Source organism: Mirounga leonina, unplaced genomic scaffold, assembly GCF_011800145.1.
Source record: "Mirounga leonina isolate KUSES-001 unplaced genomic scaffold, KU_Mleo_1.0 Mir_165, whole genome shotgun sequence".
In the NCBI taxonomy this organism is placed as follows: Eukaryota; Metazoa; Chordata; class Mammalia; order Carnivora; family Phocidae; genus Mirounga; species Mirounga leonina.
Genome location: NW_023270415.1, coordinates 19,615,749 through 19,637,076, shown reverse-complemented (window position 1 = coordinate 19,637,076; position 21,328 = coordinate 19,615,749). Strand labels below are relative to the sequence as shown.

The 21,328-nt window shown below is 37.3% G+C and overlaps 1 pseudogene; it reads right to left on the bottom strand.

Annotated features, from left to right (window-relative positions):
- Window positions 1–326: 326 nt before the first annotated feature.
- Window positions 327–11,262, bottom strand: LOC118015382 (annotated as a pseudogene).
- Between the last annotated feature and the right edge of the window lie 10,066 nt (window positions 11,263–21,328).

The window sequence follows — 21,328 nt, the reverse complement described above, 5'->3', positions numbered from 1 at the left end:
TCATGTCCTCTGCCTTCCCTTTAGGCCAGGGGAAATTTCTACCTGCCACAGTGGAAAACAGGAACTGTTCTAAAACCTGAAAACAAACTGTTCTAAACCCAAATCCCAGAGCATTTCAGTAGGCTTTTCTCTGGGCATTTTTGAAGCATTTTAAGGAAAATACTAAATGCCCAGCTACCTCTTCAGAACAGATCTAAAGAAAAGCTCTGCTTCCTCATACGATATTTTTCAATCCCATCATGTAACGTTCATATCTTTTGCTAACCAGGGTAAAGAGCCTTAGGCCAGTTTAAATAGTGCAAACTGCTAGTGTTAAAACTGCTAGTTTTCTCAGTTCTTCGTGCTGACATTTCCAGTGTTGGGAAGTACCAATACTGCATTCTTTGCATTACCAGAGAGTTCCTCTTTCTCCATCTTCTGAAGGATAATCAACAGCTTGGGATGGATGTTTCAGAACACAAACTGCTGCAGGAAGACCCTCTATGCTGCCCAGAGAGTAGATGCCTTTTGCCAGATGTGTCTCATTAAAGATAATGCCCTGGTAGAGCATTTCTGGTCTCGGTAAGCAGTAGAGCCTGGCCCATCTCAGGTCCACAGATACAGTTCATCTCTGTAAGCAAGCTGGATAAAGGTTACAGTTTCTCTTCTGGGAGGCCATCATTTTTCCAAATGGCATATCTGTTACAGTAATATCAACAGAGCCAGGTCTCAGTGGTGAATTACAGATAGATATCCCACTGAACAGCATCTATGGACAATCCCCAGGATGGTTTGCCTTCTTTAATTTGGCTCTTGGTCAATCAAGAAGAGGTATTACGTGCCACCTTCCCTATTAACAGCCAATCTATTATTATCACCAGCTTCTGTAACCCCCTCTCTTGGTATTGTCCCTGTTCCATACATCCCATCAACTATCCTATCAGTAGTTTGAGGAACACAGAGCCTGAGCACCCCATAGGTGAGAGCAGATCTGAGTTGTAGGTCCAAAATGTGAGATGTTTCTTTGGTGGAGACTCTCTTCTGTCAATGCAATGCTTGCAATGATTTGATTATCATGGATTTTCGAAAGAGTTTCCATATCAAAATTGGTCATGTCAACTTTCCACTTAAATTAATCCTGAACAGCACCCCTAGAATTTCTTGCAGTCTGATTTGAGGTATAGCACTGTTTCTCTCCTTTCTGCATACGACTCTAAACTTTAACACTTGAGGATTAGTTTCCCCTTTTGAACTTTCATAAGTCTCATCTTTGCAAGATGCCAAGTCAGAATCTACTAATGTTGGTATCTCTTCAATAGCTGGATTTTCATCAGAGTCGAAGACATGTGAATCTAAGCCAGTGTTAGCAAACTCTTTTAACATCTTTGTCTTCTGTTTTGTCTCCTAATTCATTACCAATTTTACCTTTACTTGAATTCTTATTATCCTTTTGTAATTTTTTCCTTGAAACTGGCTTTAATTTTTCATATCTTTTAAGGGTCTGAGCATGGGAGTTTCCAGGCAATTCTTCAAAATCCTTTAGAACTTCTGTTTCTTTGAACTGGTAATCTTCAAACTCCTGAACAACCACAAATAAGCTATCAACTGATTTCAGACAATAGACCTGAGCCAGGCTTTCCACCAAAACACCAAAACACATCTCACTTCATTTCTGCAGTTTGCACGATGATCAATTTCTCTCTCACTTAATCTGCAGCTGTCTGCGCAAAACCAGTAAGTAGTGTGGCTCCACTCATGACCTGGAGGTGCTCAGACTTACTTGTGAGACTACTTCCTGTCATGAATGTTCACATCCAAGAGTTGGTCAGTGGTTTCTTGAACATCAGACCTGCTGGCAGTTCTTCCAAGATCCCTAAATGTCCTGCCAACACAGACCCTTCCAGTTCCAGCCCAACAGGCCCGTGCACCCCAATGCTATGTTTTCTCTTCTCTCTCAAGATGTTGGGTATAGAACTTTTTCAAAAAATTTATTAGCAAAATATTGAAACAAAGCAAAACTGAAAGAATTTTAGAATGAATGCCAATATACCCATCACCTAGATTCTAGCATCAACATTTTACTATACTTGCTTTTTCAGATATTTATTCCTACATTGATACATTGCATGTTTTATGTATTTTAAAATAACTTGCAGACAAATGTATGTCCCCCTAGGTACTTCAGCCTTCCTGTCATTAACTAGAGTTCAATATTTGTTTTTTTTTTTCTTTTGATGTAAAATTTACATACAATGTAATTCACAAATTTTTCTGAGTTCTGAAAAGTACAAATACTTGTATAACCCAAAGCCTGTCATTATAGAACATCACTATCATCCCAGAAAGATCTTTCATGCCCTTTCTAATTACTGATACTAATCCCACCCTGAAACCACTGTTCAAATTTTCTTCCATCATTGACTGATTTTGACTGTTTTAAAACTTCATAAAAATTAAATAATAGAGTATGTACAATTTTTGTCTGGCTTCTTTTGCTCAACATAATGTTTTTGAGATTTAATCATATTCTTCCTTGACAATGTTGATTCTTTTTATTGCTGAGTAATATTCCATTATATGAATATGCTCTACCTTGTTTATCCATTCTCCTATTTTAGGATATCTGGGATACTTTTCACTTTGGACTATTATGAATAAAGCTGATTTGAATATTTTTGTATAAGTCTTTTTATGTGCATATGTGCTTTTATTTCTCCTAAGTAAATACCTAGAGATGGAATTATTGGACCATCGGTTAATGTATATTTAGTTTTACAAGGAAATGCTAGATCTTTTGCCATAATACTTGTCACATTTGACATTCCCAACAACAATTTATGAGATTTCCAGTGGCTGTACATCCTTACCGAAATTTGGTATTGATAATCTTTCTAATTTTATTTTTCTGATGTATGTGTAGTGGTATGTCTATGTAGTCTTAACGTGCATTACCCAGATGACTAACAATATTGGCCACATTTTCATGTGCCTGTTGATGTGTCTATTCAATTCAAGCTATTTTGTTTTTATTATTCAATTGTGGGAGTTCTTTATAAACCTTGCATCCCAGTCCTTTGTCAGATACATGTTTTACAATACATATTTTCTTCAAATCTGTGGCATGCCTCTTCAGCTTATTTTTATTTATTTTTAAAGATTTTATTTATTTATTTATTTATTTATTTATTTATTTATTTATTTATTTTAGAGAGAGAGCACAAGCAGGGGGAGGAAAAAAGGGAGAGGAGCAGAGAGGGAGGGAGAGGAAGGTTGAAAGAATCTTAAGCAGATTCGATGCTGAGCACAGAGCCTGCCATGGGCTCAATCTCACGACCCTGAGATCATGACCTGAGCCGAAACCAAGAGTGGGACACTTAACCAGCTGAGCCACCCAGGTGCCCCATCTCTTCAGTTTATTAATAATGTCTTTTGTTAATTAGTTTTTAATTGACACGTTGAACTAATCAATTTTTTCTATTATGATGATTGCTTTACATTTCAGAACTTTGCTTTTCACAGATCACAAAGATACTATCCTATGTTTCCCTTTAAAGGCTTTATGGTTTTCTTCTTCATTATTATTCAGTTCAAAATATTTTGTAATTTCTTTGGTGATTTCTTCACTAAAGAAATGAGAAAGGTTTTCTATAATTTCAGTGATTTTCCGAGATGTTATTGATTTCCAATTTAAATCTGTTATGTTCAGAAAACATATCTTGTATTCTTTCAATCCTTTTAAATATATTTAAGACTTGTTGGAAGATCCAACATATTATCTATCTCAGTGAACATATCGGGTACACTTGAAAAGCATATGTATTATGCAACTAGTTATTGAGTGTAGTGTTCTATAAATATCATTTAAGTCAAGATGTTGATAGTTTGTTCAGATCCATCTATATCTTTTTTTAAAAAAAACCATATTTACTTATTTATTTTAGAGGCAGGGGGAGGGACAGGAGGAGAGGGAGAGAGAATGCTGAAGCAGACTCTGAGCTGAGCGTGAAACCGGACTCGGGGGTCTGTCCCAGGACCCTGAGATCATGTCCTGAGTCTAAATCAAAAGTTGGCTCCTTAACAGACTGAGCCACCCAGCCACCCCAGATACATCTACATCTTTACTGAATTTCTTTAGTTCTATCAATTGCTGAAAAATAGTGTTAAAAAATCTTCATTATGATTATAGAATTGTTTATTTCTCCCTTTGATTCTGTCATTATCTCATGAATTTTGAAGCTGTTATGAGAGAAAACATTTATGAATACTATGTCTTCCTGATGAACTGATTCTCTTGGCATTTGAAAAGTCTCTCTTTATTACCAGTGCTCTTAATTTCTTCTTGAAGATTGAATTTCAATGGGGTGTCATTTCCCTTCAGCCTGAAGAATTCCCATTAGCATCTCTCAAAGGGTATGTCTGCTGGTGATGAATCCTCTTTTTCTTAGCTACAGTTGCCTTTCTCTAGCCTTCCTCATTTTTGCTGGATATAGAATTTTGAGTTGTCAGATTTTTTTTCTGTTCTTTCAGAACTCTAAATATGTGTTCTGCTATCTTGTTAACCTATATAGAATGTATTGTTTTCTCTGGATACTTTCAAGATTTTCTCTTTATTTTTTTAATTTTTTTTTCTGATTCCCCCCCTTCATTTTTCCCTCTTTATATATGATATTCAGTAATATTAATATGATGAGCTGAAGTTTGGTTTTATTTTTATTTTTTCCCAGTTGGAGGTCCTTTATTTTTCAAAAGCAGCCTATTGAAGTATAATTGACATACAGTAAATCAGTGCATATTCAAGTATACATTTGGATACATTTTGACATACATACTCCAGAAACCATCACACAATAAAAATAATGAACATGTCTGTTACCCCAGAAAGTTTCCTTCTGCCTCTGTAATTTCTCCGACCTTTCATCCCATTCTCAGGCTCACTGATCTCCTTCCTGACACTATACATTATTTGTATTTCCTAGGATTTTGTATACTTTTTTTTTTTTGAGAGAGAGAGCATGAGCGGGGGGATGGAGGGAAGGGCAGAGGGAGAGGGAGAGAGAGAATCCTAAGCAGGCTCCATGCTTAACTCGGAGCCCAACATGGGGCTCCATCTCATGACCCTGAGATCATGACCTGAGATGAAATCCAGAGTCAGACAGTTAACTGACTGAACCACCTAGGCACCCCTGTATTGTCTAGCTCTTTCAGTCAGCACACCTATGTTGAGATTCATATGCTATTGTGTGTATCAATAGTTCAGTCCTTTTCATTGCTGAGTGCTAATATACCATAATGATATAGCACATTATGTTTATCCATTCACCTCTTAATGGACATTTAGATTGTTTCCATTTGGGGGCCATTACAAATTAAGTTGCCATGAACATTCACGTACAATCTTTTCATCTCTCTTGGGTAAATACCTAGGACTGGATGGCTGGGTCACGTGGTAAGTGCGTGTTTAACTTTTTAAGAAACTACTAAACTATTGGTATTTTCCAAACAGGTTTTATATCTCACATTCTGGCCAGAAGTGATTGAGAGGTCCATTTGCTCCATATCCTTACCAACATTTGATTTGGTTGGTCTTTCCTCATTTTAGTAATTAAAAAAAGAGCCTAAGAGTATAGAACTTAATAGGTTTATCACCAGTGTGATTTTGTGTATTAAAATTGATTTAAATAACTTAAAAATCTGATTACAAAATTAATGTATTTTGTAGAAAATTTCTAAAATGTGGAACTATGCAAAAAATAAAATAAAACACCTGTTATTGTGTCAGTTAATCGTAATGCTCGTTGAGTCTAGACTTCTTTTCAATACTTACATATACTTGTTTTATTTTACTTTTTTATTTTTTTAGAGAAGGAGAGAGAGAGAGAGAGAGAAAATGAGAGGGAGAAGGTGCAGAGGGAGAGGGAGAGAGAGAATCTTAAGCAGGCTCCACACACAGCACAGAACTCAATTCATGACCCTGAGATCATGACCTGAGCCAAAATCAAGAGTTGGATGCTTAACTGACTGAGCCACCCAGGCACCCCTCATACACTTGTTTTAAAAAATGGATTCTGGTTCACACACTGTTTTCTAATCCACTTTTTTTTAAAAAAGATTTTATTTATTTATTTGACAGAGAGACACAGTGAGAGAGGAAATACAAGCAGGGGGAGTGGGAGAGGGAGAAGCAGGCTTCCTGCTGAGCAGGGAACCCGATGTGGGGCTCGATCCCCGGATCCTGGGATCATGACCTGAGCTGAAGGCAGACGCTTAATGACTGAGCCACCCAGGCACCCCTCTAATCCACTTCTTTTTTCCTAATACTGAATCATGAGTTTTTGAAGTCATTAAAATTCTTCTACAATGTATCAATTTTAGTGACTATAAAGTTTTCATCAAATGCAATGCCATACTTCATTTAATGTCTGCCATCTATTGTTGGATGCTTAGGTTCTTTCTAGGTTTTCACTTAAAAAAAAAACCCTGCACCTGGGTGGCTCAGTTGGTTAAGTGACTGCCTTTGGCTCAGGTCATGATCCTGGAGTCCCAGAATCGAGTCCCACATCAGGCTCCCTGCTCAGCAGAGAGTCTGCTTCTCCCTCTGACCCTCCCCCCTCTCGTGCTCTCTCTATCTCATTCTCTCTCTCAAATAAATAAATAATATCTTTAAAAATAAATAAATAAATAAAACCTGGTAAGGTAAAATACATATAACATGAAATATACCCTATTTTAACCACTTTTAACTGTACACTTCAGTGTTAACTAAGTACATTCACATCGCTGTAAAATCAATCTCCGGAACTTTTTCATCTTGCAAAACTGTAACTCTATACCTATTAATTAACAACTGTCCATTTCCTCCTCTCCCAGCCCCTGGCAACCATCATACTACTTGCTGATTTTTTTTTTTTTGGAATCATGTTTTTGGGGTCATACCTAAAAATATTTACCTAACTGAAAGTTACAAAGATTTTCTCATAGATTTTTCCTTGAAGTTTTGTAGAGTTCGATTTTACATTTAGGTCTATGATCTATTTTGAGCTAATTTTTCAATATGGTGGAAAGATATGGATAACACTTCATTCTTATGTGTGGATATCCACCTGTTCCATTACCATATTAAAAGATTATCTTTTGTCCACTGAATTGCTTTTGCATTTTTGTGGAAATAAGTTATCCATTTATGTATGGATGTATTTCTGGACTCTTCAATCTATTCCTTTGATCTTTTTCTCTCTATGCCGGTATCACACTGTCTTGATTACTGTAGCTTTATAATAAGTATGAAATCAGAAAGCATTAGTCCTCCAACTGTATTCTTTTTCAAATTTATTTTTGCTGTTTTAGGTACTTACATTCCATATGGATTTGAGAGTCAATGTGTCAACTTATGCAAAATAATCTGCTGGGGTTTTGATTGGGATCGTATTGAATCTGTGAGTGAATTCAGGGAGAACTGACATCTTAACAGTATGGAGTCTTCTGACCATGAACAGTGTATCTTTCCATGTGTTTAGGTCTTTCTTAATTTCTCGCAGCAACATCCTTTTCCTTTTCAGAATATAACTCAGAATGGTAATGTCAGGCACTATTCCTAGCTCTGTGTGAGTACCAGGCACTGTTCCCTCCAAATCCTTTCTGATCATTCTATGGCCTCACATGGTCTCCTTGCCTCATACATGCACCTATCAGTTCTCTGCTCACCCTAAAGAGGACCCTCTGCAATCTCCAGGAATCTCTCTCTGTAACTCTTCCCTCTTTAATATTCTGTCTTACAAACTCTAACTCTTTTGTCCTCCTTAGACTCTCAGCTCTGTCTCATCAACTCAGGGAGATGGCACAACTGGGTTCATTTTCCATTCAGTGTAGCCTGGAAACTCTCTTAAGGCAGTAAGCTGGAGCAGTCGTAGTACTAACCTTATTTCCCATCTCTAGGCACCATTGTCCTTTACTGTCTGATGTCCAGTGTCTTGAAAACTGTTGTTTCATGTATCTTGTTTATTTTTTTGTTGTTTTTCACATAGGAGGGTAAATCTGGCGCATGTTACCCTGTATTGGCCAGAAGTGGAAGTCACCACCCTTATTTTATTTTTTTTTAAATACGTATTTTTTTTTAAAGATTTTATTTATTTATTTGAGAGAGAGAGAATGAGAGACAGAGAGCATGAGAAGGAGGAGGGTCAGAGGGAGAAGCAGACTCCCTGCCGAGCAGGGAGCCCGATGCGGGACTCGATCCCGGGACTCCAGGATCATGACCTGAGCCGAAGGCAGTCGCTTAACCAACTGAGCCACCCAGGCGCCCTAAATATGTATTTTTAAAAAGATTTATTTATTTTACAGAGAGAGAACGTGAGTTGGGGGGGCAGAAGGAGGGGGAGAGAAGCAGACTCCCCACTGAGTACGGAGCGCAACTGTGATCTCACCGCCCTGAGATCATAACCTGGGCCAAAATCAAGAGTTGGATGCTTATCCAACTAAGCCATCCAGGTGCCATGCACAACCATTATTTTTCACATATTTTTTTCTCTCCTGTGCTTTCTCTGTTTTCCTTCTGGGACTCAATTACACTTATATATTAGACATTTTTCATATTGTCTCACAAGTTTCTGAGGTGCTCATCCTTTTTCCCCCTTTTTCTCCTACTTCTTCAGATTAGACAAATTCTACTGATTTGTCTTCAAGGTTACTTGCCTTTTCTTCTGCCACCTCCATTTTGCTAAATCCATTCACTGAATTTTAACTTCAAATATTATACTTCATATTCTAGAATTTTCATTTAAACTTACTTCTCTGCTGAGAATTTCTATTTGTTCATCTGTTATGAGTGCATTTTCCTTTACTTTATTCAGCATAGTTGTAAAATTCATTTTTAAATCCTGCCCGCTGTTTCCAACATCTGGGTCATTTTTGGAATTCAGTCTTTCCTTGTCCTCTCTTCTTTTGAGAGTGGGTAACATTTTTCTATTCTTCTTTGCTGAGTAATTCAGTACTGTAGCCTCACATCATGAATTCTATAATTTAGAGACTCTGAGTTCTACTTTATTCCTTCAAAATGGTTTAATTTTGTTTGATTAACTTGGTTGGTCTCCTACTAAACTCTGCTGCTTGGAGTCTGTTATACATATGCATGGATAAGGTTCGACCAGGGATCAAACAAAGCTTTGCAAAGCTTAAACACAGAATTAGAGGATTTCCCTCCCTTTCTCTCACGTTTTCAGGATTTCCTCCAAGACTCTCTAGTGTGTCTGGTAGCTCTGTTCTCATTTCTTCAGGACAGGAAAAGTATATGTTTTCTCTCACGATCTTAGCCACTCAAAGTGGTGCCAACTTCGGGCTGCTCTTAGGTTAAAACCATTTTGAAAAGGAGGGTCCCATCTTCTCTCCCAAATCTGCCTGCTTTTATTCACTCATTAGTTAGCGAGGTAGTTGTTTGTCATATTTTGTCAGTGGAAAAGAAGTGGTGCCCCCAGTAATTTATTTATTTATTTATTTATTTATTAAAGATTTTTTATTTATTTGACAGAGAGAGAGACAGCAAGAGAGGGAACACAAGCAGGGGGAGTGGGAGAGGGAGAAGCAGGCTTCCCGCTGAGCAAGGAGCCTGATGTGGGACTCAATCCCAGGACCCTGGGATCATGATCTGAGCCGAAGGCAGACGTCTAATGACTGAGCCATCCAGGCGCCCCCCCAGTAATTTATTTTTGAAGTTTTCTACATTCTCTCTTTTCTCCTGAAGATGTCCTATTATTCATTTGGGTCCCTTTCTTTCACATTAAAACTGTTCTTAAGGAATCCTTGGTTGCACTTTCTTTCTTAATAGTAACACACCGAAAGGCAGATTACAAGATCCACACTGGTGGCTGTACTTAGTGAGTGGTAGACTTTCCCTAAAGCTAACTTTGTCAAGATGTTTTCATTATTTTGATGGTGGACCCTCAAATGTGCATATTCACATGTTTTTTCTTTGGGGCTGGTCAGTTATATGGTCAAATATCTTAGAAATCATTTTCATACCAAAAATCTTTCAATTGAGTGGTTGTCAATCATATAGACATAGATCTTTAATACAATTCCTTCTTCAAATATAATGCATATGCTTTATTTGTACTCTCGTGCTTTTCTCAGTGAACACTTGCCTATTGACTGAATTAAATATTTCAGTTTAAATATTAAAAAAAAAGACAAGCAGAACTCCCTCAAATCTTAAAAGTTTGGTTTAAGTGCTGGATGATGGCATCATATTTCAATCACCCTTTATTTTCATTGAGACTTTATTTCATCCCCAGTAAGAGAGGCTTCTTTGTCACATGTATTTTATGTTATAGCCATCCAAAACTATTTATATTCTGTCAAACAGATCTGACTTCTCCAGACATACACAGTCTGACTTCTTCACCCTTTTTATGCTTAACAGAAGCAGTGCATCTACCTCTATTGAAATACTTACTGATTTCTGTTTTCATAACTTTGTTTATATGTCTCCCTTACTAGTTTGTGAATTCTATGTAGTCAGGGACTCAGATGATTTTATGAAACCATCTTACCAACTAACAGCATCTCCACCATTGACCAAAGAGGTCCACACCAATCACATTCGGTACTCTCTTGTAAGAATCAGATTGCCCCAGATGAGAACTTATACTTTTATTTTGGAATAGCTTTTAGTTAAAAAAATACATACACACATGTGTGTGTTCATGTGTGTACATATATGTGTGTCATTATCAGTATTTTAGGAGAGTATTAACTAAAGCTATTTTATATTCAAGTATTTAAAATTCTAAGTTATGATAACTTAGAGTGCCTCATCCTGTAAACTCAAATGTATGCATTACAGGTAGCCCAGAGTCTGTTCTCCTTTTATCTACTATGATTTTTGCTGTGAAATTTAATACGAGAGAGATGGTTGCTTCTGTAGTGAATTTGCAATATGTTTCCATTTAGAAATACTGTGTATTCATGTGTGCAGGGTGTCAGCTGGATAAATATTTAGAACAGCTTTTTAGGTATTATAGATTTTACACAATAATAGAGATGGAATCACTACTTATAAAATAATCTGTGGAAGCTTATCTTCCAATTATAAGTGACAAACCCCAGGCCTGGCATATAGAGTGAGCCCTGAACAGTACTTTTTCCAGATCTTTGTGTTACTAAATGGTTTGCAGGAGAACCCAGCAGCTGTTGTGTGAATCTGATGAAGCATTAGGAAAAAATATTCTCTGAGTAAATTTAGCTTAAAATTCTATAGAATTTTTTGAGGTTTGTGAAGATGCAATACCTCATCGCTATAAGAAATGTGACATGATAAAAAAACAAATGCTTTTACAGATGTAGTAAGACTGCATTAAGCAGCGACTTCAGCCATCCTGGAATTAAATGCAAGACAAATTATAAATGAATCTATCTTCACTTTAAATGTATTGAGTGTAAGTTTCACACAACACTCAAATGAAATGCTTCTCTGAAAATAAGTGTGCCACTAATTTCCTGAGAATTTTTATGAATTTTCTCACCCCAGATGTGAAGAAAATGAATATTTAAAACCATGAGAATGTTTACCTAGCCAGATGGAATCTGGAGAATCAAAGAAACAGGAAAAAATGATAAAAGGTGATCAAAACAACTATAACATGCTGAAGTTTTGTACTGGTGAACCGGAGGCAGGATTGGGGGTGGTTAACCATGGCCGTGTCCTTGACGGCAAGCCCCTTGAGACTGGCTGTGCACCGCTGAGCTGGGTGTGGGGAGGGCAGCTTTCCCCCATCAAGTCCCACAGGGAAGGACTTTGCAGTAGCCTATCGTGGGACCTGAAAAATCTCATATAAAATTTTGACCTGAAGCTGGATTCCCCCAAATGTCAATCTAAATAACTGGTATTCAATTAAAATATTCTCTTGTAAGGAATAGCTCCATCTGACCTCATCTACGAAAAAAAAAAAGAGAGAGAGAGAGAATTCAAGGTGAGATAGGTGATTCAATAAGTTACACAGATCAGCTTATAGCCTGGTAGTTAATATTGAGCTCAGTAGATCATTACCATATTTTCAGATATTTGGTTTCAACTTTTAATTCAAATTCACTCATTTAAATATTAAAATAATAACAACCCCCACACAAAAATAGTCAATTGATCTCTGACAAAGGTGCAAGAACAATTCAATGGAAAAAGAATAGTCTTTTCATAATTGATACCGGTACAATTCCATATCCATATGCAAAAAGAAAAAAAATTAAAAATGAACCTGACACAGACCTTATACCTGTCATGGAAACTTATTCAAAATGGATTATAGACCTAAATATCAATTTAAAAATATAAAACTTCTAGAAGAAAACATAGGAGAAAACCTACAGAACCTCGTGGATTAGTTTGCTAGGGTAGCCAAAGCAAAATACCACAGACTGGGGGGCTTAAATGACAGAAATTTATTTTCTTACAGTGCTGGAAGCTGGGAGTCCCAGAACAGGTATTGGTAGGTTTGGATTCTCCTGAAGCCTCTCTTTGGGTAGCAGATGGTTGTCTCCACACTGTGACTTCCTGTGGTTGTCTCTCTGTATGCATGTATCCCTGGTGTCTCTTCCTCTTCTTAGAAAGATGACAGTCACATTAGAGTAGGGCTCCAACCTAAAATCCAAAAAACTGACAATACCAATTGCTGGCAAGGATGCAGAGCAATAGGAGCTCTTATTAATTTCTGCTGAGAATGCAAAATGATGCAGCCACTTGGAAGACCATTTGGCAGTTTCTTTCAAAGCTAAACATAGTTTTACCATATGATCCAACAATTGTACCCCTAAGTATGTACCCAACTGATTTGAAGATTTGTGTCCACAAAAAACCTATGTCCAAATGTTTATAGCATCTTTATTCATAATTTCCAAAAACTAGAATTAAAATGTTCTTCAGTCCATTCAATGGAATACTATTTAATGATAAAAAGCAATCTGCTATCAAGCATGAAAAGACTTGGATGAATCTTTTTTTTTTTTTTAAAGATTTTATTTATTTATTTGAGAGAGAGAGAATGAGAGAGAGCACATGAGAGGGGGGAGGGTCAGAGGGAGAAGCAGACTCCCCGCCGAGCAGGGAGCCCGATGCGGGACTCGATCCCGGGACTCCAGGATCATGACCTGAGCGGAAGGCAGTCGCTCAACCGACTGAACCACCCAGGCGCCCAAGACTTGGATGAATCTTAAATACATATTGCTCAGTGAAAAAGCCAGTCTAAAAAAGTTACATACTTTATGGTCCCAATTATATGATATTCTGGAAAAGTCAAAACTATAGAGACAGTAAACACATGAGGGGTTGGGTTTGGATTGGGGATGGGGAGGGTTGAATTAGTGAAGCACAGAAGATTTATTTAAGGCAGTGAAGCTATTCTTTATGATATATAATGGTGGGCATATGATACTATGGGTTTGTCAAAACCTATTAGAACTTTACAGCCCAAAGAACAAACCTTAACTTATGCAGATTTTAGAAAATAATTTAGACAGTTCAGAGATCTCAGAATGAAATGCAGATGCTGACAAACAATCTGACTGAATTGTTAAATGAATCAAACAAGGAGGCCATTAGACCGAGGTGGCTTTAATGCCTTAGCAGCCCATGTAAGCAAACCAAAATCGAAGCCTGAAATGCCTCAAGGTTAAGGAATCAAAACCTAAGGACAACCAATCACAAACAGCCAACTAGGCTTTCCCAAAGAAGGCAACTGCATCAGCGACAGTCAATCAAATCATTTCCTTGCTTTGCTTCAGCCTCATGTCTAGACAAGTCTTTCCCCTGGTTCCTGTTGGTGGAGCACCTCCAACCACTTCCAGTTCGGCAGGACCCAATTCCAATTGATTTTGCTCAAAGAAACTCTTAAAATGTTTAATAAGCCTCAGTTTAACAGTTGTGCAAATGTATGACACAACCTCACTGGGGGGAATGAAAGGTATGAAACAAGCAAAATGGGGTAAAGGTGCTGACCTGAATACCTTTGGAAATTAATAGTCTGTAGGCCCAAAGGCAAGGGGACCTCTACAAAAGCACTGTACTCTAGTTAATAAAGTTATTTCCCACAGGATGCAGGTAATCAATTCTGAAACCTGAGTAGATCCTTGAACAGCTACTTCTTCAAAGAAGATATATGGGAGGCAATTCAACACATAAAGTGACGTTGAATGTCACCAGCCATAGGGGAAATGCACCACAGCACACGCATTAGAGTGGCCCAAATCAACGTTACTCACCAGCGGGCCTGGGTGGCGCAGTTGGTTAAACATCCGACTCCCGGTTTTAGCTCCAGTGATAATCTCAGGGTCGTGAGACTGAGCCCCGAATGGGGCCCCACACTCAGCCCGGAGTCTGCTTCAGATTCTCTCCCCCTCTCCCTCTGCCCCTCCTGCTTGTGCTCTCTCTCTAAAATAAATAAGTCTTTAAAAATAAATAAATAGGGGTGCCTGGGTGGCTCAGTGGGTTAAGCGTCTGCCTCAGCTCAGTTTATGATCCTGGGGTCATGGGATCAAGCTCCGTGGGGGGGACGGGGGAGGGGTGGGTCCCTGCTCAGTGGGGAATCTGCTTCTCCCTCTCCCTCTACCCCTCTCCTCCTCCCCGACCCGTGCTCTCTTTCTCCCTCTCAAACAAATAAATAAAATCTTTAAAAAATAAATAAATAAGTAAATAAATAAAATTACTCACCAAACCAAAGGCTGGTGAGAATACAAAGCAACTGGAACACTCCTATAGTGTTGGTGAGAAGGCAAAATAATATAAGCACTCTGGAAAACTGACTCTTTTCCATGAGGTTAAACATAGACTTAACCGGATGCCGACATTCCCTCTCTTGGATATTTACCCTAGAAGAATGAAACATTTTGCTCACACACAAACCTGTATGCAAATATTTATAGCAGCACTACTACAATTGCCAAAATCTGGAAACAGCTTGAATATCCTTCACTGGATGAATCAATAAACACACTGTTGTCCCTCATACAAAGGGATCCTACTCAGCAATAAGAAGAATGAGATTTTAAAATTTGGCTTCAGTTTAATTAGTGTTAATTTTAGCTTTAAAAACTGATATTTGATTTGGTTAATGAAAAATTTTAAAGTATGTTTGGAACAACTTGGGTACATGAATATTCTTTTTCAGCTGTGAATCTTATAACATCTAAATACAGATGAAATACATTTGATAAAATTTAACTTTCAAATCAAGATGTGTTGTAAATGTAAAATTATAATTGGATTTTGAGCCCTCATTCTAAATCAAGATAAAATATATTACTCATTTTTATGTGGATTGCATTTTAAAATGACAAGATTTTGGATTTATTTGGTTAAATAAAAACCTTATTAAAATTAAAAAATAATAATGACATGAATAGCCGTGTAAGTTATTATGTAGTGAATATAATAAGGATGCATGAAAGAATGAAACAATAGTGAAAAATCACAGAGTGCTAAAGGGCTTTGGGAAGATACAGGAGATAAGAGAAGGATTTAAAAGGGAAGATGATTGCAATTAGCCTACCACAATGACGTTGGTGCTGAACTGATTAATTTAGGCTCTGAGGTTCCACTCACCAAGTACTAAACTAATTTTTCTTTTAATAAATTGGTCTATGGAGATCATTGAGATTAGCATCTTTTAAAGTTAATGAAGGGGAGGCTTCTAAATGTTTCTTCAATAAATTGCCATGTTCCTTCAGAGGGAGAGGTTGAATTAGTTAGGAGGTGACGAATTAACAATTTAAAGGTGTAAAACCAATTCTCAAGGTCAATGCTTTGTGTTATGTGGGTCAAATCTTGCCAATTTATGAGAAGGGAATTTAGGTTACTCTAAGATTTAACTTCACATATGCATTTTCATTGTTTGGAGGCACCCCTTTATCTCTTTGTTTTCCTAGGATGAAGACTTTTTGCTTTTGGATTGAGTAAACACAATAGTGCCGTCTGGTCTTAGAATCTCTTCCTCTCCCTTGTTTAAGCCAGAATGGCATTCTGATACCTCATTTATTATTACAGGCATTCTTTGCCAGTATATACAGTGCATATGATGAGATTCAAAGTTCAAATCAAATTTTAAAATGGGTGTTTTTGTCTGTTTCTCTGTAATAATAAGAATATTTCCTTCAGATATATGTTTTTTAATCAGTGATTAAATCCCTCTCACTTTTCCAGATTCTGATAGAAGACAGTCTGTGTCCCGGTTAATAGAGCTGGGAAAATACAAGGACAGAAGAGAGGCAAGTAGTGGATTTAGTATTTATTAGCTTTTTCTTCTGTATAACTAAATAATGGCTCTGACACTCTGTTCTCTTCAATGCTTCCCAGATCAGGACAGGGTCGAGGAAGGCTGTCAGACACATGCAGAAACCTTAATATGATTTATTCATGCATACATAAGGTGAGTCTCCCACTCTCCTGATTACCCATGCCATGTGAAAAATTTCCTAGTTGTTTCTATTTCCCCCTATAGAAAAGATTTAACCAAACACACAGACTCCAAGAATAATACGGTCAAGATATATCTTTTTTTCTTTCAGTTTTTTAATATCAGTAATAGGTTTCATTTGATTATATGAGAACATTTAAACATTGCTATAATGCATGAAGTTATTTCTATACTCTGTGTCATTACATTTTTAAGGCTTTGTATTGAAAATGGTTCATTTGGTTTTTAAAATGAAACTAAAAATTAAGTAAAACCAGTTAATCTAATAATAATGAAAAGGAAGATGACAAATATTCTCAGATATTTGTTTTATTGTTATTATTTTTTGAAGCAATGAAAAAGCCCTGTATATTTAAACCAGAGTAAAAAAAAATGAAGTATTAGACTCTCTGATATCTGGACTCCAATTAAACTTCTAAAAACTGCTTATCCTATTTCTCCAATTAAACCAGATGGTTCTGCTCATTATTCTCTAGAACCTGGGCACTTTTACTCAAATCATTCCCTGGGCTAAATATCTGCCCCCCCCCCCCCCTTGAAATGTAAATCTTTGAAGGCTCGCTCCCGTGGCACCTCTCTCTCTCTCCTGGATCTACACCCACAGCTCATCCTCAGTAGTGCGTACACACTGGGGCCACACATCCATTCTAATTGGTTAGCTCTATCTTTATTTATTCACTGGAAATTATGCCATGTCGATTTTTAACTTTTAAAGTCTTACTTCTGCTGCCCATTATTAATTCAATGAATATTCATTGAGTCTCTGCTCTAGACACTGGGAATAAATAGTGCATAAAAATCAGCTCAGTTAGAAATTAAAAAAAAAAATCAGCTCGGTGTTTCCCCTCATGGAACTTATACTCTAGCATTCATTCACATATTGGACAACATTCTGATTCTAATATGTCTCAGGAATTACATTTATACAGGTATAGGTCTTATGACTGTAACTATATTTCAAACACTTCTAGGATTGTCTCAATCATTGTGCCCAACATAATGTCCAGAATAGAGCTTACAAAAACAGTCAAAGAAAACTGGAAGAATCTTTGGAGATTACAAAAAAAAAAAAAAAAAGTTGACTTACAGAAGAGAAAATTAACAGGGAGAGAAAGTGCCAAGCCTAAAGTCACATGGTGAAACATTCCAAGCAAGTACTGGTTGATTTGATAAACTTGAAGAAATCTCTGGTTCAAACTCTCATGAGAATCTTTGTCAAACCATCTCCCTCATTGACTGGTTTACATTTTTCATGTCCTCAGTAGTTTATTTGGTAACAGATTTTCAGAGACATATTTTCAATGAATCTCTCTATTTTTACAAATGGGAAAATGAGCCAGGAGACAATTTCATAGTTTGATTTGTTCAAGAACGTATCAGCTGACTATAGACAAGCAACAGCAATACATAAACTATAACTTGTATTTTTTTTGTTTTTTTTTACAAGGCAGTGAGCAGAGGCATAACTTGCACTGATGAAAAACAAAGGCAAACTTGATTAATCAAAACACAGTTGTGAAATAAAATAGAGTGCAAAAACAGACACACACACACACAGAAAGCCATCTGATTTTGAAGTATAACCCTCATACATTTTAAAATGCATGCTTTTGGTCAGTGTAGAACTTCTAGCCCAGATACGATGGCATATACTTCATTTCTCTCTGCTCCTCCTGACTTAGTAAGATTATAAACCCCAGAAAGGATGCAATAGGCAACCAAAAGACAACTCTGAAAGGCCGCAAGAGGAAGGAGAACTGGTTTGGGACCCCAATGGCTGGAGGAATAACATAGCTGCTGCTTCCCACAGTTAACAGAAGAAAGTCACCCGGGTCTGGTGTTTCTGACACCCGGTCTCACAACAGAAGGAACAGCTCAGGTAGGTTTGTTTCTCCCCTGAACTGGAGTCTCACTGACACCACCAGCCAAAACCAAAAACTGAGAGCCTGGATGATTTAAGTGGCCAGGGAAAGGGTTCAAATCACAAATGCCCAGCTACAAGAATAGTAACCAAAAAGCTCAGTGATATTCTGAGTTTTGTTTTTGAACTCATATAGCCATGATTCTTCTCACTGTATATCAGAAATTTACATGATTTGATTGGAGGTTACAGAGATGAGTATTCCACTTGTTTCCCTATTTTGAGGTCTTTTTCATCCCGGCTTTACTTGGGGACATCTCTACAATATGTCATAGTATTCAAAAGCTAAGGACTGAAATGCCCAATGATTGCTTGGCAGTGAAGGTTCTCCCCACTCTCTCAGGGTACTTCCATGTGGAAACTTGCCAACATGGCCAGCAAATATTGAATTGTGCTTGTGTTGACTATTGTGTTTCCAACATAATTATTTTTTGGAATTGATTTGTAGCACCACTAGGAAATCCTGTCATAGAACTCCACATTTTTTGTTGCGCCTACATTAAACTTTAATGAATATAATAGAAGGAAATTGGCCCTGTGATTTAAGACAATAGCAGGAGTCAAAATTTGTGAGTTTACATGTGCTGTTTCAGTGGATATATGAAGCTAAAAGTTCTGAAATTTTGTTGCTGGTGTGTGAATTTCTGTTAATTTTAAAATACTTGTCCCTGTCTTTAAGATTTTTTCTGTAATAACTACAAATTGCATGCTTCTGTTTTACCTAAGTAATCCTAGAATTGGGAATTTATGGACTTTTTTGTTCCCATGGATTGTTTTTGTGCTTAAAACCAAAGGGAAGAAATAAATGAAGAGAAAAAAATAGCTAGAGTCTAGCGGAAAACACATGCATAAATGAGTTAAGTGATTTACCTTTGAGTCTTCTATTCATTAAGTTTCCTCTGAAAGTCATACCTGATATTTTCCCATTTAGTTAGGTTAATATCAAGTCGTAATGTAATATTATCCTTTGTTACCCATACGGCTAACCCTTTTAGCCAAAACTATCAAGATGAAATGAACAAAATTACTTTAGTTAAAATGGTCTCATGTCAGGCAAAAGCCATTTTCCCCAAAGATCAGATTTGAGAAAATAGAGCGGAGGTGAGGCAATTTGGAGTTATTAAATATTTCAGATGCTAGATTCAAGATCCAAATGATCAGAGTCTTACTTTCTGCATTACACATTGTCCAAATTAAGGCTGAAAGTAATTCAGCTTTCATGACAGGTAAAAGCAATTCAACTTATCAGTTCTGATGAGAGGGAGAATAAAAGGGTTAAAAATGATCAAAGCAGGGGCACCTGGGTGGCTCAGTCAGTTAAGTGTCTGGCTCTTGATTTGGGCTCAGGTCATGATCTCAGGATCGTGAGATCGAGCCCCACATTGGGCTCTGTGCTGAGCGTGGGGCCTGCTTAAGATTCTCTCTCTCCTTCTTTCTTTGCCCCTCCCCACCTGGCTCTCTCTCTCTCAAAAAAAAGATTAAAATAGAAATAACAATGGTAATGAAAATTAGATTTTACTGGCAGCTTATGGGACTTGCCTTGCATTAAATACTTCACATGTTTAAATAATTATGAACCTTATAACATAAGTGATACGTTAATTCTCAGTTTACAGAGATGTTGAAACTAAAGTTTAAAGAGTATACTCAAGGACATAGAGCTTTAGGTGGCAATGCTGGGTCTTGACCTCAGAGCCATCTAGCCTTGGAGTACATTATTCTGTCATCCCAGTAATGAAGATGTAATGATTGATAACTTTATAGCTTTATCTACATTATTCATTCAACACTCCCTATGTGCCAGTCACTCGGTAGACAGTATGTTTTCTAAATCCAGAGAAGATATAATTCAATTTCAAGAACCTGCTGTTGAACAGAACAGACAGTAGCTATGCAAATATAATGAGCATTAGAAACATATCAACAAAAGGAAATGATTTAGAGTAAGAGGAGACATATGAACTTGAATTACAATTCCAGTATCAGTTGTAATTTATTTCTGGTAAATTTATGAAGATCCAGGGCTCTCCTAAAAGATTGTCCGATCTTTCTAGGATTAGTTGCTTGATCTTGGCACTGTCTCAGGATTATCAAATTTGGGGTGCTGATTTATGCTAACCCAACTCTCAAGGACTGGAAGTCTAAATCACAATTGTAGTTTTTAATTTATATAGAAAATTTTATTTGCCAAAACATAAGAATTTCCATTTCTGATTATCATTTTTTTTCCTCTCTGCTGAAACACTATATTTGAGGCTAAATTGATGGAATGTTGTAAGTTTCATCATGGAGCCTGGGCAGAGAGTCATTGCTCTGATTTGAGTCTTCAGTGATATCATACTCCTCTCATGCATCCTATATTCCATAGAAGAAAGCCAGACTTTGCATGAACTTGTCAAAATACCTCATCATGCTGAGACACACAGACAAAAAAGTGCCATTTGTTTCACCTCAAAGTCGACTAACCAACCTCTAACTGAGATAGTCTTTCTAAAACTATGCTAATACTCTTCATAAGGTAGTCTACAACCCCATCAGGTGTGATGTTACCATCTTATAACAATTAGTTGTTATACCCCCTTTATGATCATGAAATGCATAGAAATAAAGCCAAACTTCATCCATATTTTAAAATAAAGACTTGTTTTCATATACAGTATATTAACAGAAAATTTGAGGTATGGTAAGGCCAACAGATCTGGAGACAATTGTGACTGAAAAGCTTATTCCTCACAGTTCCCAAGAGAGGGCCACACAGGGAAGCACCGGTGTTGGTCAGGAGGCCGAGGAAAGTGGGAGGTGGGGAACTGTGGGCCAGAGTCTTTATTATAGTTTCCACAGGAAGGAACAGGTGAGGCAAGGTAAGCAGATTTAGGCCTGGCTAGTTTGCATGATTTCCAGACTCCAGAGCATAGGGGCTGCCCCTCATTGTGTGGTAAATGGCCCTGGGGTGATTAGAGCAGGTGGATAGTGGCCT